General features: G+C 41.4%; 1 protein-coding gene across 4 annotated transcripts in view; it reads right to left on the bottom strand.

The window, feature by feature from the left end:
• Positions 1-19,475, bottom strand: part of lrfn1 (leucine rich repeat and fibronectin type III domain containing 1) — a 221,258-nt gene that overhangs the window by 123,651 nt on the left and 78,132 nt on the right. For 2 of the 4 annotated variants that reach the window (XR_004633947.1, XR_004633948.1), the window contains one exon: positions 16,940-18,759. The exons of 1 other annotated variant lie outside the window; for it this stretch is intronic. The gene's annotated coding sequence lies outside the window, so the exon portion shown is untranslated. Of the gene's footprint in view, positions 1-9,733; positions 9,913-10,035; positions 10,260-16,939; positions 18,760-19,475 lie in introns of those variants that run through there. One more of the 4 variants, XM_034702002.1, reaches the window with a different exon arrangement.

Below are 19,475 nucleotides of genomic sequence, written 5' to 3' on the forward strand. Positions count from 1 at the left end.
AGATGTATTGCTATTTTTATAGATGTTTTTATGCCGAGTTTCTCCTTGGTTTATCCCATCACTGGCAGGCTCTGTTAATATGTACACATTAGCCAAATAGCCCATAATATAAGTGAACACACAATAAGCAGGTTTTAAAGAAAGAAAAGCAAGGACAAACACACATTTTGGAACATTTGGTGCACTATGAAACTACTGAAGGTCTATGTTTTGCCAAAATCAAAGGACAAAACTTTTAGGGAAAAGTCCTAGATTAAACAATAGTTCCCAAGTTTTGTTTGCTGTTGGTGTGCACTTTCTTCCGTGATGAAATACACAAAGAAAATAAAGGAGCTCATCAAGGCCACACAAAATGAAACAGATTGTGAAGGGTGATAAAACGGCTCCAGAATATTCTCGGAAAACAACAACAAAAAGTAATGTTTCTCCATTTTTTGGATGATGTATTGCTTTTCTCTGTGGGGATATTGCAGCTTGCCAATTAGATTTTAAAGCATATTTCAACTGAAGTCCAATGATGCACATGTTGTATCATTCTCTGTTAGTATGAAAAAAATACAGCACAGTGATTTGTGTAGAGTTTGTGTGTTGCAGGCAGTTAATATTTAGTATCAGGGCAAGGTTCTTTTTTGGGATCGGCTGCTCTGGCGGCTCATACTTTGCTGAAGCTGCAGATGGACGGACTTCACATGGGGAGATACTGAGAACAAGTGCTGGCTCACCCTGACAAGAAGCTATAGGTACATCATGTTAATTACATTATACTAATCTAGGCTACACTCAGCATGGTCATCCAGTGACTGCATGCAACACATGAAAATTCATGATCTGCAGGGTTTTTTTTACAGGCTACTAAACAGCGAGTCTGTGCTCGGACACATGGGAGGCAACTTGGCACATTCCAGGGAACAAAAATCAATCCAAAGAAACAAGGCCATAAAAATCCCCCAAAATGAAGTATTGCTGAAATTAACCCAATGCTGGAAACAGAACAGCAGCAACAGCTCTCGTAATTAATCGCCAAACATCAATGAACAATTTGGAGACGAGGATAGAGACACCCGATAGATGTTGATCTGACGGATGGATTTTCTGAGCCAGGCTTTGAGCTCTGTGTCAGCAAGAAATTCACCCTGCTTAAGTGTCCTTCTGCTCATGTATGTGTAATAATGTGCTGATCAATGGGTCATACTGCTTACTTGAGAAAAGCGCTGCCAAATAAACAAACCGCACTGCACAAACTCTTCATTTAGCAAGGTTATCAGTAGGTCGTAGTCTAACAATCAATTTGACAGTTTTCCGAATTTCACATTAGCATTTAGGAGGAAAATCAAACATACAATCTGATTTTGTTTACAACACATGCATATTATCTTCAATTACTAAATGACGCAGCTCTACATCCATAACATTTAGCAGAGGTTGATCAATAATTATTTGTGCTTGTGACGTCTTTTTCTCAGCTGCAGCTCAAATCTATTTCCAGGAGAACGTGTTGATCAGTCCTTCAGAGTGGTAAATCTTTTGAAAGGTGTCTCAGAATCATTCACAGCTTTACACTAATATACTGTGTCATAACATAAGAAACCTGCTAGGTTGTTAGTGTTTGGAAAAAGCCCAAGGCAGGGGATTATCGGTTAGTGCATCTTAGGTGCACCCTAGATAAATATCAAGTAAACACATGCACCAGAGCAACCATGCAAACTGGGAACTTATTTTCATGGATTCAGGCCAAGTGCGTTGGATTTTCTGTGGCTGCTGTTTTCTGTGAGGTCCCTGAAGCTGTGCATGTTTGCAATGATCAAGTAGTGAGTGTGATATCAATGCAGCAGAGAGGCTGCATAGAACATTTCCTCATGCACAGACTTGGAGATTAAAGAGAAAGGTTTAATCAAGGCCATTTGAATTTTTCAACCATTGTTTGTCTGCCCCGACAGCGAGAAATCAAGACCTCTGAATTCAATGGCTCTTTGATTAAGTATTGAAATATAAGGGCTCTGTCAGCTGGGATCTGCTCCAGCTCCCCGTGACTCTGCAAGGGTAGACAGGGCTCAATATTAACCATGGTCCAGTTGGACATTGGCCACAAATTTCAGCATGAAGGTGGCTCGGTGGTAACAAAGTTTTACTGCAATAGTAAAAGTCTCACCGGCGCAATCTTGATGATAGAGTTCCAATATAAACAGGGTACTTTGTGCAAGAAAAGGCTAATGGATAGTCCAAAAAAGGCTGAAGAACACACGTTTTTACAAAGATTGCTCTTGTTTTTGCTGGAGTACAAAACTATAAAAGTAAAAGTATGTTATATTTGAATCAGTCACTGTTGATGGGAAGAAATTTCAAGCTGTGTTAGATTATCTTTATTTTACTTTCTGTTGGTTTACATTTGGTCACCAAAAATCTATAACAGCCACCAAATTGAAGTGGTTTACTAATATTAATAGCATTTTTCCTAGATATAACTTAAGGAATGATATACTAGACTCCAGACACTTAGAGGGTAGCTACTGATTTGTGAACATCAATTGTTAAAGTCTTGAACTGACATTTTGGCAGCCATCTTGATTTCTTTCTTTTTTTAATTTTTTACCTAATTTGGATACAACATGCATTAATATTATTAAGTCTCTTGCATGGTTCACAGACTTCCAGGGTGTCATCTCGTCAATCACAGTTCCCCATGCTCTGTAGCATATTCATATACCCTGCATTATTGTTTGGGAAGCAAAATATTGCTGGCTTAATATCGGTATCGGAAGTTAAAAAGTTAATTATTTATATCAACAGATATAAAAACATTCACTGACATGTATGGCCATTGAGATGGTGCATGCAATGACAGCTTATGTGCACCAACAATAAGCCTCAACCAGTGAAGTGTTGGAAACAGACGGCATAATAGTGACTAACAATGCTTATAAAGGAACAGGTGATGTGAGGAGGAGCAAAACAACACTCCTTTGACACTAGCAATTCAATTGTGCATCTCAAGACCTGTCATCCTGAAGCACCAAGAGGTTCCGGAAAATAATAACAATAAAGCGTGGGCGCCAGTGAAAACTTGTCAACCGCCTCTACTTCAGTCATTCGACAAAGCTCAGAAATACAGAAATACAGCAGCTATACCCAAGGGTATAGAAGCTGCACAAGAACACCACCAGATTCATTGCTTTTGATAACCAGTCAAGCCAGGGGTAGATGGTGGGCTTCTGCAGGCTAATGATCTACTTGTATCAGAATCAGTATTGGTATCAGTATCGGTATCAGTATCTGTATCTGTATCAGCCAAAATGAGTTTGAAAATATCTGTATTATAGGATATTGGTAAAAATCCAATATTGTGCATCCCTAATTGTTGTGAATTTTACATATTATTTACCAAAGTAATGACATGGTATATTGAACAAGACTTAAAATTAGTTATTAGAATCCATTACTCATTGGAAAAATGTGTAGTAAGGTTTGGTCATTATCACCTCTGTTTCCATACGATCAGACTTAATTCTGCAACCTGTAAGGTCTCTCAAGAGCGCAGAATGAGGGCATCCCCCAGCATTTGATTCACTTTTGAAACTGAGAGGCTACGTCCACTTTTTATATACAGACTATAAGTGGTGTACTGTTTGCAAAATGAATGAAGCATATGGTAAATTAATGTGCATCCACTGGAACATTCGCAGATCCCAGAACTCTCCTGGAACAACATGCAAAGATACTCTCAGATAGAAACATGGTCAGCTACCAAATATCATCTGCAGCCTCTTTGTTATTGCACTGGGGTGCTAGATTATGCATGCGTCTCTATTAAAGCCAGACGTTCAACCAAACAGAGAAAACACAATGTGAAGGTTGAGGCTCTTAAGCGTTCACTTCACTGGAATAGTTAATGCTTCAGCAGTCTTCCAGCCTCTAATAGGCAGCAGAGTTAGACATCTCGAGCTGATGAAGAGCCCGCTGTGCAACTTTCTGACAAACAAATCAATATGTAAGGACAAAACGATCTCTCATCACAGTGACATGTTCAGTAGGAGTAATTCATGGCGGCATTATCTTTTTCCTAATGCCTCAGTGACGAGTGAACAGTGGATTAAATGCACTACATTCTGTCCGAAGCTTCTAAGTTCAAAGAAGAGGGCCTTAAAAGGACGAGAAGGACCTGTGGTGGTGAGCGCTGCACAATAATATATTGTTCTTATGCATTATTTAATGGCACTGTGGGGGAGATAGTGTTTGTGTGCTTCTGAAATTCTCTATGAGTGCTTGTATCTCTCTTAATTGGCTTTCTCAGGAGAGCCAAAGGAAATGCTGCTCTGGCAGAAGATATTGATCAATATGACCAGATGCAGCCACTGAAAGCATGATCTAAATCAATGTCACCTTCAGGTAAACAGCACAAGACGAACATAAGCTGCAGTTTAAGACATCGCCGTGAGTTTCCTATACTGCCGAGCTCAGCCATTGTTTCTTGTTTACATAATGATATCACATCACTTTATTTAAATGGCCGTATAAAGGCTCTGACATACAGTGTCAGGGCCAACAGTCTGAGGCTGCCACAACGGCAGGGAGACTGCACAACAGGCGCTCTTCAGGGAGACAGATGCCACCAACGATTTTCTTACCAGAGTCAACACAAAGAGAGGCGAGTGGCTGGTACCAGGGAGCAGATCTGAGGGGATAAGAAGTATGCTGAAGTGAAATGCTCCAATGCTCCAGAGCAGGTGACATGATTATTCCTACTTATGTCAGGGCTTAAGCTGATCCACACAGGTTAAATATGTTTGCATTATGAACCAGCTGACCATCATCTGAGTGTTCAATTTCATACCACACCCATGAAGAATTAGCTTTCTAACCTCCGATAGATCTGTGCAAGAGCAGCTAGTCTCTTAAAAGGACTCTCCAATACATCCAGGCTCCCATTGTACATTCTGCTCACACCCTGTTGCTCCATTTTACATGAGGCTCTCATCATGAGGCACAGAGCAGGTCAGTCTGTAAGCACCAGCGCTTCCCGTGCTCACCTGTTTTATCCATCATTGTCGAAAGACAAACAACAGCGACTCAGCCGTGGCTAACAGGCACGCTGCAGGCACATGTTCATGCTCTGTGACAATAAATGACACTTTTCCTTACTCAGACGAACTGCTCAAATGTGTGAGGGGTGAAAAGCCTCTGAGATAAAAGGAGCCATGAAGCAATCAGTACTTGCAAAGGTTACAGAGTCAGAATACGAATGGGTTTCTGCACTTTAATGTTTGGAAGGTTTTGGAGAGGTTGCTGCTGCTTGGCTTTCAATGCACTTCAGGACAATTCATCTCTTTTCAATCTAGAGAACACTTGCAAACAAGCGTGTGCAAGAATGTTTCATTGACTATACAACACTCAGAGCTGGGAACATAACCATTAATCCAATTGACTATTATCTGTGATACTTTCTTTATAAACATTTAATGTGGATGATTTAAAAAACGGTTAACAAAAATGTGAACTTTCATTATATGTGGCTTTCTTGAACATTAGCAATTTTTGCGTTATCTCACTTCTCTGGAGGAACACAGCACTGTGGCAATGAACAGCATCTAAGCTGTGGGTAGCCTACAAGTTTGTCGTGAACAACCTGCCTCTTAGAGCCGTCTTTTGTTAGCTGAAGAGCTGAAAGAGACGCTTCTTGCTGAGCCAAATGATCTGGATCACTCAAAAGAACCAGATTACCCATCACTATGAGCGTCTATGCTGAGGTAGAAGAGGAAGGATCCAAACCCCGCTCTCACACGGTAAAATGGAACGCAGACAACTTGAGCATGATCAGACAGTCTATGTAGATTTGATATAATCCCTGGATCTTTACGGATATGATGTGTTTGGATTAAATCTTTTACAGGACTTGGATTGTGGCAACCCTTTCCATTGCAACAGGTTGTAACATTTACACTAACTTCTGTAAATTGTGAAGAGAATTAAGAGATTAACTGTTATCAAAGTCTTTGTTCAGGGATTACCAGAGTTACATTTTTGATTAACCGTGCCCACCTCTGATTACATTTGTTGTGACATTTAGTGGTAGCAGAGTCACTTAAGGGTAATGGATGTAGTCCGTCCATCCATCCAGCTACTTTTCAGCACTGTTGGTCCTGTGATGAAATAGAGGACGACAGCGTATCCCAGCATGAATCAGGCAATGGGACTGGGAACAAGTCTAATACAGGCTAATTAAGTCACATTCACCTTCAAACTCCAGTTCAAAGTCTGTAGCTAACAGAGGTTTAACTTACACACACACATTCACATGAACAGTGTGAGCTAATTATCACTATCAAACCCGGGACCTTCAAGCTTTGAGGGAATATCACACCCTACTTACTGCATTCAAATATATTTTTCATCATCACACAAATAATCCCTTCTTTACAGATGACTATAGAGAACACAGTGATCTATGTAATGTACCGAATGCATCTCGTAAGTGATCAACAGCTCTGTTGACAACTTGAAAAAGATTACTTCAGTAACCTTTCAGTGTAGTATGTTACTGCTCTTACCTTTTGCTCCCATTGAAATTCATAATGCAGCAAAGTTGGAAAGTGTTTTATGCCTCTTGAGGCCTGTGTGTTATTTACCTCCAGTGTTCAGCACTCAGAGTGCACCTTTGCTTTTTTCCTGTCACTTTATTACTCACTAACCTTAAAAATAGATTCTGAGGGTAGCTGTAGTTAAATTGCTTCAGTGCTTTGGTGGCCACTCCTTTGATCTTTTTGGCTACTTGTAATTACGCTCTTCCTCGACGTTTTTCATGCATCTTGAGCGCTAAATAACTTGACTTGCCTTGGGAGAAACATCGCTCATTCTGTCTGCTGAAAACAACTTAATTAGAACATATTTCCTCTTACTTTGTAGGTCCCTGTCTACACGCAGAGTCCAGAATTCCTTAAATTAACAAGTTTGTGCACTCAGATTGCTTCTTGTCAGTCTGTCGTTGTTTGCATCACAATGCCCTTAGAGTATTTGATGGTTTGAGACAATGCATGAATGCAACAACAGCTTGAAGTTTATGAGTGCAAAATCCTTCACTTCACAAGCACCATGACCCTCTTCAGTTTCATCACACTACTTGCCTGTAAATTGGAGATCAGACCAATCTCTCTGCACCATAACCCAGCAAGCATTGCTGTGAGCTTTCGCAATACTGAACATAATTTTGTGCAAAACTGAGTGAAAATTGTGCACGCAAAGAGTCACCCACTGCTTATTGTTCCAAACCTTTGAATTAGGTTTGAGTTGCTTAAAATAACAGTAATCTTCAGAGCAAATGTGTAAATTCTGCAAATGTCAGTGTACAAGAATGACTCACAGCAAACAGCTATTTCAATATGCCTTGAATACAGAACAAAACCAGGTTTATACAATCTGTTATGAAGCCTTTTATGCTCCCAAATACAGATCAATAGCTTGTGCGTGCTGTTATTCTCTCATTCCTGTGGTGGCTGATAACCCTCCTTTGGTCCCGATTTCATAATGCTAACACATGACACTGGCACCGTGAGCAGCTGCTGTAACACAATGCAACAGAATGGCAAGGAAGAGAGAGCCCATTAATCTCACCCCACGGTCTGTAAATGGCAACCTAGAAAGCAGACACCTCTGCACACGTGCCATTGTCACTTTATTTTCATGCACAACCTGCTGAGATATGAATTTGCTCTGCAGTAGGCTTCCTGCCTGCAGTAGCATTGCTGAACACGGAAGTGTTGGCAATAATGCATGATAATGATAATGACCATCCTGCCTGATTTCATTAAGCGTACACATGACAGTGAGTGCTCTGAGCTGCTGCTGTAACATCCTGCAACACACTGACAAGGCAAAGACCTGATCATTAACACTTACGACGCACACACAGCTCGTAAAGAGACATCTAAATACATAAAAAATACAAATTCAAATCCAGTTAAGCTCAAGGGCGTCAGCTCTCCAAAGAAAACCCTCGTTAACCTGTTTCCAAGCTGAAATCTGCAAGATGCACAGCATTAACCAAACATAATTACAAATTACTCTATTAGTCATTGAGTCAAAAATACAGGGTTCATCCTTTTCTCACTACACAGGAACAGTGAGTCGAGCCCCTGAGCTAGCTGTTCATGCTTTTATTTTTAGAGAACAAAATGCTCATTTGTGACGTACACAGTATGTTTTCATTGCTTGTGGACATGGTAGGCATCTGTCAGAGTGTGGACCAATGCCAAGACCTTGTGACAACTTTCATTTTTCATTTTTCAGTGTGATTTGAGCAGACGGCTACAACGGAAGTGGTACTTTCTCTTCCAGCGTTGAAGGAACACATCCACATAGAGTCCTCAGGCTCAGTCAGAGTAAAGAAGGGTGTATACTGTAGATGCAGCTGGTACTCTGTTTTCTAACAGCTCTGCAAGCCGCAGTAGCACTCACTGCACGCCCTGATGTAGCAACACGGCCGGCCTGTGCCTACACCTTCCCCTGGGGATGTTTCTGAAGGTATTATGCGGATAAAGCGAGCTATATGAGGGAGGTTCACACCACTTCAGTTTAAGCATATTGACATCTAACCCCACCTTAATCTAATAGACCTACAAGCTCCAAACAGGCATCCTGGACCCTCACTTCTCCCCACGAGTTGTCGTCTGAGTGATAGAGACATATTTCCAGAGGCCATACGCTGACCTCTCTGTGCCTAAATTAGAGTGCAACAAACTTCCTACAGATGCTTAGTTGAATCAGAGGAGGCCCAGTTTACAGAATTATCAGAAAAGTGATGAGAGTGGCTAAAAAAAAATCCAAGCTACAAACATAATTGCCAGCGTTCACTCATGGCGCCCATGAGATCATTATCATGCTGCATCAGTGCTTCTCTATCCCTTTTATCATCTCCAAACCTGCTTAGCTGATTGTCAAAAAAAAAAGATGATGTGCAGCCCCTCTTACTCACACACACACACACAGCGTGCAGAAACACCGCTGAGGCCTCTGCTCACCGTAAAACAAAATAATCACCTCAATATATGCTTTGAAACTCCACTCACAGGGACACTAACAAGTTACCTTCATAATTCAAGCTCTGTGGCTCCACAGTAAAACGTCCACTCTCCCTCTCTGCAATCAGAGCAATCTGATGGGAGGATTTCAGAGCTGCTTTTAATTTATGAAGAGTCTTGGTGTCTGCGTCGTGCTGATGCAGACACGCCCGGGCCATTTCCACATGCTCTCCCCCGGTTACTGGGAATTCAAGCCATGTGTCATACGTTAAGCATCTTCATTGCAAGAGTAAAGAGCCACAGAGATGGCTACAGTCATCAGGGCTGTTTTCGGGCCCATCAGGCTGCATCTAACAGCACTAACACTATCAATAACTGCTCCACCACGTGAGGAGGGAATATCTCAAGTAGCCTGAACACATCTCTGCTAGACAGATATCATATTATCAAGCAGTCTACAGGGAATGGCTGCCTTTGAAGTGGAGCAAAGATTTGCACATTATGCAAGACAAAGAGATAAATATGGATATGATAGATAGATAGATAGATAGATAGATAGATAGATAGATAGATAGATAACATACTGTAGGCCTATTATTCTACATTTTTTGCTCATTCAATGCGGCACATTACAGATCTGGACACAGCACACACATTTATCCCCACATGCGTCAGGAGAGCAAAGTCTATTGCACAATTCTCACCAAGTCTACTAAGTGACTTACCAAAAGTGGGACTAATAAAGCAGATGCCGACAGCTCGATCCCATTGCACATCATTTCCGCCGTCCACGCGCTTGTCTCGTTGGTTAAAATTCACACCGAATCTCAGACGGAGTTCATTTATTCCAAATTGACGCGTTAAAGAAAAGCAGTATCATTGGATCTGGTGAGGAGGGCTCGTGCTGTGGAAAGAAAAAATCCAACGGACGTGATGAGCGACAATCTGCCGCTGAATTGAAGTGTCATCAACAACAGACAGTGGGATATCTTCCAGTTACCTGCATCGGGATATGTTAAAACCCCACCTTAAATTCCAGTACGATCCGATTGAGACGTGGAAGGCAGAAAATGTGAAAGCTGAAATCCACCACCCCCCCTCCTCCAAAAAAATCCAAAAAGCTCAGGAGAGTCCGGAGGCTTGCTTGAAGCGTCCGAGCCGCGTTCAAAAGGGGTTAAAGCGTCAGTACGCGACGCATCAAGTCCCCCTCCTCCGCGTCAAAGGTTTGTAACACGAGAATAGAGCGGATTAAATTCCATGTAATGCTTGTTATGAATCGCTGTGCTACTGCTTCTGCTGCTGCTGCTGGTGGTGGTGGTGGTGGTGGTGTGAGGATAGAAAAGAAAACTGCAGTCCGGCGCGATGGGTCTGCGCGCTTTACAAAATAAAAGCCTCAGACGGTTGAAGGTTGTGGCGTCAGTTTCAGGCTGCAAGTCCGTCAAGAAAATCACGAAGGTCGATGAAACTCCAGCACCAGTTTTCTGAGCACTACAGTGCCTGCTTTCCTGGCATCTATATTGCTATAACTTCCCCTCTTTGTGAAGCGCAATGAAGGAATCCCACCCATGCACTGATACCCCGATTTTGCCTCTCTTTCTTCTCTAATAGTATGCGTACCCATGCGAGCAATTAGTTTTCATACATGGCTTAGTCCGTCCGCTCCTTCAACAAAGCAATGCAGTCAGGTAATCTTCCTCACTGTGTCCGTCCGAGCCCCTGTCTATACTCCTCATGCATGCAGGCGTCCACCTGCGTAACAAGAGCCCGATATAAATGAATACATGTTGTCACGCCATGATGTCTGGAGCCAGAGCCAAGTGACCAGTGCACGGACACATTTCTTTTTGGCAATCAAAGGAATCGTCTGACACCTTTCATGAAGTGTGCAGCACTGCAGCAACGTGATGTCATTTGAGGCTGGAAAAAAAGGCGAGAAAACACTAAGAGTTTCTGTTTAGTGTGGTGAGGATGAGGATGAAGAGAAAGTGTTTGAGCGTAATGCAGAGAGGAGGCGCTGTGAGGTGTTTGTGATACTCCGGGATGGGCTGGTGGGGCTCGTGGTCCTGCACAAAGATGCTGCAACGGAGGGGAGGGAGGAGTGAGGGAGGGAGGGAGGGAGGGAGGAAGGAGGGGATGTTGGGTCACTGCTGCACTTTCAAAAAAAAAAAAAAAAAAAAAAATCACATCCATTCCTCTGGCTTGTATTAAACTCTCTTTTTATTGTCTTATCCTTCTCAAGCTCCATCATCATAAGCAGAAGCACAAATAAGAATTTGACCACCCACACGCCTCACAATGCACCTCCTGCTTTACTCTTCCTGCAGGACAAGAAGCGCTCCTCTTGGCTCGGATCAATGGAAACAGGATACCCAGCATCTTGAAAAATAAACATGAATATCTTCCCACCCGGAAGGAGAAAAAAAACAATGTGTAATCCTCTCAGAGTTGCAGAAGAAAGCCAGACACAGCCTCAACCCTCATTATAATGTGCTTCTAAGAAGAGGATAACGTGTTTTCAGTGGGGTTGTTTTGTGCATATTCATCCCCCAACTGTATTGTGCGTCTGCCTGAATGGAGGCCACAGGACGTGTGATGAGAAAAGGAATTCTGGTGGACTTGACAAATCCTGTCAAAGCCGATTGATTTGACTGCAGGAGCTTCACGTATATTGCACTGTATTGTATACAAGATGATGGATGTGAGAGATCTGCAGGTAGAAAGGACAGAAAGTCTGAATTAGCCTGCAGAGTATCATTGGCTGGAATATATTATTCCTGCCGTGAGCTGAATTAATTAGCCGTAAAAAAAAAAAGTACCTCATCATACAAGCAAATTTAAGATACAATGATACATCACAGACCATAAATGTGAGACTATAATAATGTTGGATTACTAAGAGATAAAAGTCTCATATATAACAAGGTAACTGTTCATTATTAGCACCACAGGCACACTGAAAAGAAAGTAGTATGGGAGCAGTACATCTCTGTACAGGCTTATTTTTTTTCCTTACATAATACTTAAATATGTCCTCTTAGCTTTCTCATCCTCTCCGCATCACTGCTGCAACATGACAGGTGTCACATTTATCTGCTGTTCAACTCTTTGTACAAGAGCAGCCGTCTGTTGTAACTAAAGGGCAGTTCATAATGGATGGAGCATCTCCAAGGCGCTCTAAATGGATCTGGGAAATATGACGCAAACTCATTTCAGGGCACTGGCATGCTTTCTCTTTCAAAGGGCAACATTTCTATCAAAGCCTCCCTCCTTGACCCAACAGATATTCGCCACAAAGTTATCTTTAAATGGGCTGAAGCTAGTTTTGTGCCTTTTTGAACAGGAACAGATCCTCCAAAATTTCATTACCCCCACCGAACGTGCTGCAAGAGTTTAACTTTCATTATGCGGCTCACTCTGAGCTCGATCTGAATGAGCATGTGTGTTCACGAGGGGGGTGAGGGGAGAGCATGCATGCAGAGAATACTGATGGAATTTGAGAAAAGAAAAAAAAAAATAGAGGAGGCATGGAAGAAGCCAATCTGCTATTTATATCAGGCTGCACTCCACGGGGGCGAGGCTCCCTCTCACAGTAATGCACTGTAAAAGTGATTGATTAGTGTGATATTGAGAGATTGTCCGACTTAACTGTCTTCACTTGGCCAAAGTGATGAAATTACTGCACACTGGTCTATGAAAGCATAATAGCAGATTAGGTCAGTGTGCTCCATCCACTCTAATAAGGAAACTTGCCATTCCCCTAAAGTGCAAAACATAAGGGGGCGGTCTGTACTCAGGTCCAGCACACACCAGCAAGACACTCGTACACTAGGAGTGTGTGTGTGCTAAATGACCTGGAACAGATTGCATGGTGTGGTTGCTTAAATTAGCTCTTTGCATGTGTCCACACCTTAAAATAAAGCTATTTTTGACACAATACAACCGCTCTTGTCGCTCATTTTAACAAATTGCTCAGGTCAATTTTCATTACGGACTGAGAAAATTCCCAATTCCTTCTCCACGGCTGAGCCCAAAGGAGCAGTAATGTGATGCTCCATCAGGTCAATGCCTCACTCAATGGTCTTGCATCTGTGTGCATGTTCGGTGTGTGTGTGTGTGTGTGTGTATGTGTAGGCAAGGGCAATCTGAATGGGGATTTGCAGTGGCAGAGACAATAAAAAGCTGTCTTCAGGAACAGCAGCATCATTACACTGTATACAGCTCTCTATAGTGGATTAGAGCAGTCTTGTTTATATCGGTGAATCACCCTGTACATTAGCTGTCTCTCTCTCTTCCTCTCTCTCTCTCTCATGGTGCAAAAAGTTCCACCTAATGTACTTTAAGCCCTCCATGTTTCCATGATATGTGGAAGCATTTTCCACTGTAAGGGTCTCTAATTGGCTTATCAGCAGCATTTCTAAGCAGTAGAATAACAGGCATCTGAAGGACGCTGCAGGTGCCAGCAGAGGTCAACTTATAAGGGGATCATATGCATTTACATGTGCCACTTTGTTTCATTTAGGCAGGTATGAATCTGTAGAATCAGATAACATTACAAAAATGAAAAAGGACCCTTCTTCCTGTTTTTCTGCTCAGCATGAATGATAGGTCATGCTCATGCTACCTGCAGTGTCGCACAGATGACTCAGATGTTACGCATTGTTCCACTCCTACTAGTTACTTATAGTGGGTGCAGTCATGCTTCCATGTTTCATATGTAGTGTATCACAGCATTGGCCTGCTTCAGCGCTTAATAAAACAAGTGCTACTTAGCCGCTTTAAGGGCTCTTGAATGTGTCCTTGTAAGGGAAACCTTAAAGATAGACGTGGGCCATCTGGGAAAGTGTGAGGTACAGCTCACTCACAAGTGTGTTTGTCTGTACGCCTTGAGTTCTAAAAAGGGTGCTGCTGCTCTTTAGGAACCAAAAAAAGAAAAGCAAGGAGAGAAAGACCAACATGTTAAAGCTGCAGAAGCTTTTAAGGTTATGACAAGATGACATGTATGGTTAATATTCAGAGGCACCTGAAACAGCCATTTAGATGCCATTAGTTGGAATCTTTAAGGATGATATCACCATTGTAATTAAGGATCTGACACTGTGCTGAATGAAAATAGCGAGACAAAATGTTTAAATATCAGGTCCCACATTTATCCGTCTGGGGTGAGGACTTTAAAAAAGGAAAAGATCCAAAAGGTCCCTCTCTTTCTTTCTAATGAAATTTAAATCACCTCCTCCTGCACCAAGTGACACCTTCTCAATGGCAATAAAAGAAAAGGCAGCCATAGAACATCTGACCTCTTTAAAGTGGCTTTCTACAATTTTTTGACATCCTCCCTCTTAATGGAGCGCCTGCACTCAGAAAATTCAGTAATTCAAGGAGCACTCTGTTTCACTTTCCATGGTGGCATGAAAGCATCCATCACATCTGTTGTTTTACAGTTAATGAGTCTCTGCATGCCCTCAGTGTAAGACAAGTGCCCTGTTTTTCTTCTATATGGTCAATTAAGGCGATAAAGCATCTTATAAATGTGCTGAAAAATTCTCTGTTGGCTGCAAATGTTCATGTAAACCTGATGGAGGCTAAGACTGAGGGTTTCTGACATCAAAGCTGTGTCTGATGTTCTTCAAGAGCAGCTGGAAGTTTGATCTCCATCTTCGGAGGAGCTGAAGGTGGTGACGGATGTGCTTTGAGCATTAAGATAGATGTCACATCTCACCAATTGTTGACAGCAAGCAAACATTATGAAAGTAAACTTAGATATCACCTATACACAATATTTTCTCAGCAACAATTGTTAGGATTGGAATCTAAAGCAAGGGTTTGTGTTTGGCTATGGCCTGCAAATTTCGGGATCAAACATGCAGACATATGACATTTTTTTTTATTACATAAACCTGCAGTCACAGCTGTAGTTGTCAAAAATATGAGTACTGAAAAGCTTTCCTAATTTTGTGTGTTCAAAACATAACAATATCTTTAAATTTTACAATAAGTGGTAACAAAAGTACCAACTGAGCTCTAAAAAAAAAGATCTCCAGATTTTTAAAGCAAAAGAGCGAGCATGGACAGTCTAGTGCCTTCGAAACTTAGGGGAAGAAAGGAAGTAAGATAAGTTAATGAGAGCAAAGTTAAATCAAAGAAGTAAAATGCTCAAATAACCTTGCTCACACCTATGAACAACTCTTCAAGGAGGTGCAAGGTGCTGTGTGAACACAGTGGAAGTCTTTATCTTAAGCTGTGAAGCAGTAAGGTGTCATTTTGGGCTTCACTTTAACAGATCCTAAAGGCACCCCGCAGATGGTTTTAACTTTATGTCTAAATCATGTCTACATCGTATTTGTTTCTTCTTAGGATTTGTTTATTTTATGAATACATTTCATGGCAGGTGTTATTTTTAAGCTCATTTCTGATGAGTAAAGATATACCACTAAAATTATCTCGCCAAAAATAACCTACCTTTTGAATTTTTAACCTCTGGGGTTCTCTGAAGAGAGAGGTTTACTTCTGCATCCTGACATGTCATTATGAATTTAGTATTTAGCTACCTTTTACCTGTGATATTTTGGTTATAACTGTCATAAGATTCACGCAGGTCTGAGCTCTACTTATCAATGTTAAAGGTGACATATCATGCAAAATTGACTTTTTAATGGTTCTTTACCTGAAATATGTGTCCCTGGCATGTCTACAAACCCCCCGAGAATGAAAAAAATCCATTCTGCCCCTGTTCTGATTTCTCCACCTTTCTGTAAATGTGTGTGAAACGAGCCGTTTCAGACTTCCGTGTTTTTGTTACGTAACAACAATATCCGGTCTGTCACGGAGTCAGAGCTCGGAGCTTGTTCAGCCCATAGACTGTATAAAATAATACTGAATCCCTCCTCCGTTTTTCATTACCTGCACAAATGTGTGCTAACAAGGAGCTTAGGAGGGAGGCATGCTAGTTGTAGGCTGTCTTAATAAACACAAAGGTCGGTTTTACTCCCCACGTCTGCAGATTTGAAGATCTAGTGGATGATTTTTATTTGTCATGGATAACTGCTAGCGCTAATTAGCATAGCCACATAGCTACATGTTCATAGCTGTAGCTGTAGCTGTGTACCAAGACACACGTCGACATACTGACAAATAAAACAACAAGAAACACTAAATATGTGACCAATCCTTCATAGAAGGTCCTGCTGCCTTTCTGGCAGAGGTCGGTTTTACTCCCCACGTCTGCAGATTTGAAGATCTAGTGGATGATTTTTATTTATCATGGATAAGTGCTAGCGCTAGTTAGCATAGCCACATAGCTACATGTTCGTAGCTGTGTACCAAGACACACGTCGACATACTGACAAAAAAAACAACAAGAAACACTAAATCTACGACCAATGGTTCAGAAAGGTCCTGCTACAGGCGCCTCTCCGTCAGGATCAGATTCTGGATCAGATTCAGAGGGTTGAAGTAACGCGATCTCTGAGCAGCCGTGTATATTCAGTCAACATGTAAACATTAGATCAACGTGCTGGAGAGCCGAGGCACATCCACTTCCGGAGGGGGCGTGGTCAGAGGGAAAACAGAGTGTTCTGATGAGGACTGAAGAAGAGGGATTTTCAGGCATGCCAAAATCTGATTTCAAAGTGTTTTTTTGAGCATAAACTTTAAAGACATGTTTTGGGGACCTCTTAGACCAATATATATTGATGAAAAAAGCGTGATATGTCACCTTTAAACAGAATGCTTCATAATAACAAGTCGTGGCTAACGTTAGCTAGAGCTCCAGAGGACTGAACCTCTTCAATGAGGGAAGGCCTCTTTTGCAGGTGCAGTAGTACAGTACGTATAACTTGTATTACTGGTCAACTGCCAATGCAGATGCCGACAGCTGGATAGCAGGTTGGCCGAAGGCTGATAAATAGTGCCAATATCACATTGCTGTTGTTTTATTCTGTTTGATAAAAACAGCGTTTAATAAAAACAGATGAAAATGAGTCGTGTATAACTCCATTACACCATGCACATTGTGATCTAATACACGTGGGTATCTAAGCCAGTAACATGCTTTAGATGGATTTTTGAATAATTCATGAAACAGAGAAACACATTGTTATGCTACAGATTTCAGAACATGACTGATGTTTATGTCAGAAGCAATATTAAATTGCATTATTCTATACATCATAACAGAGCGTATATTAAACACTAGGCAGTAACTTTTCCAGATTTGATCTGCTGTCACTTAGGATGAGAAAATGTGTTATCATTCAGAGAAGATGACAGTGACTGCGAGATGTAGGCAAACATTTTTAACAGGGTTCTCAAGAGTTTTAGCAAAGGTTGTTTTACTTTTTAAATCTGCACAAAATGTGCAGGCATTGGATGATATGATAAGGATAACGCCATTAACCAGCTCAATTAATTGGTCTCTTCTAACTTGTATTGTTCAATATTTTCATGTGTTGGTGCCTTGTTGCTTCACTGAATACTTCAGCAAAGTCTAATTCAAAAGTATGGTTAGGCACATGACCCTGTTATTTTTTCAGGGGTGCTAAGATGAAATTTAGAGGCGCCTTTATTTCATGGTCTGAAGTCATTGAGCTCTCCTTTCCTTCTTTGTTAAATCACCCCTTATGAGAGAACAAAGAAAAAGGCACGTCAATCTACCGGCTCTCTCAGGCCAACTGCTTTGAGATGAACAACACCTGTGATTTTTTCCAAGAAAGTTGACTGGACAGCCACTTCGTGATATGAGGGAGTACAAAAAAGTAAGTGATTCATCAGCGGGCCATCAGTCCAATCATACATTTGTTATCTCATTCAGCTTCATTCTGAGATTCAAGAGGAATATTTGAGGTGGAAGTTGTTGCTTTTGGTCACTATGTGGGAGGGTGAATCACCTGAAATCACAAATCTAACAAATCACCCTACAAAGTGGTTAAAGTAAATACATTTGTTAACATCTGGCTGACATATCAGAATTAATTACAGCGCTGTTATGATCTGTTTTAATTTTTGCTTATTGGGTCCATATGGACACACAAGAGAAATAGCTGACTCTTCAGCTTCTTAATGCTTTGCCGTGTTAGAGCCTGGTTGCTGAATTTTGTCTTTGAGCCATGTGGTGCTGTACAAGTTTCTAACAATCATTTCATTAAAGCTGTTCAGTTAAAAACAGCAGCCTGTCAGAAGTTGATCAAAACATTTTTGTCGTGGGCACCGTTGGCCCAGTTGTCTAAACGCATGACCGATACACAGAGGCTATAGTTCTCGATGCAGTGGTTGCAAGTGTGACTCCCAGCCTCTACCATTTGCTGTAGGTCTTCCCCCACTCTCTACTCCCCACATTTTTTCTCACTCTCTCTCCAGCTTTCCTATCCAATAAATCCCAAAAACATAACTTTAACATGACAGAAAAAAAACACATTTACATTGTGGGCTAAAAGACCAAAACAAGAAGCTGAAAGAAGCTGAAATGCTCCGCTGAGGTAGAAGAAACTACAAACTGGAGTGGTGAGTCCCTCAGGGTGTGTCATTACAAGAAACACATTTTCACTTTACACAGACTCATTTGACCCATGGTTAATAGAAATGATGTTCTTTGCAGCTTTATAAAACTATTTTGACTCTTGGCACTAAATTTGAACTAGTTTATCTTTAAAGCAAAGTAGAAATATGGGCAGTAATTGTCAGCTTTCATCCACTGAAGTCTTGAGTGAAGAAGTCAGGCAGAATATCTGATCCCTGCTGCACTTCTGAAGAAAGTATTCTGAGAGAGAGAGAGAGAGAGAGAGAGAGATTAGAAAGTTCGGCTGAGCATTTCTATCTAAAACCTGTCATGTTTGCTCTGTATATTACATCCTCAGATCTGTGTGCATGCTGAGGTTAAGGTGACCAAGATTTCAACTGCTGCTCATGAAAGTCGAGAGTTATTTCAAACCCCACATTTCTGAGTGTTTGTATTTGTATTCAAACAGAATTAAGTCAACAAAACCCCAGCAGAAGGAGCGCAGAAGAACATTACTCCCTTTATTCTCCCGGTGTATGTTCTTCACCCCCTCCCAAAAATCTATTTTTACATTGCATACTAATTCTGTGTCAGATTGATGCAAAGTGGTTTTGTCTGTGAGGTAAGCAGACAGCAAAATGAGAATTGCTATCTCAGGAAGAAAGAGAAAAATAACTGCAGCTGAGATTTTTCAAGGTGCCATGGCAACAGAACATTCAAAAGAATTTTGATGAGAACAGCAGGCGAAGAGAGGCTGATTACAAGGGAGACAATTTGTTACTCCAATCGCAAGAGTCTGATTGCACATACACACAAACACACACACACACACACAAACATGATGTAGTGTGCTTTATCTGTATCACTGTGAAAACACACTGTTGTTTTCTGTCCTATCACGGCCCTTGTGAGGGAGCGGCTGTAGCATCTCAGTGTGAGGATGAAGGGCTCAGTCTACATTGTCACCACTTCACAGC

This window comes from Notolabrus celidotus, chromosome 14, assembly GCF_009762535.1.
Source record: "Notolabrus celidotus isolate fNotCel1 chromosome 14, fNotCel1.pri, whole genome shotgun sequence".
Taxonomy (NCBI): Eukaryota; Metazoa; Chordata; class Actinopteri; order Labriformes; family Labridae; genus Notolabrus; species Notolabrus celidotus.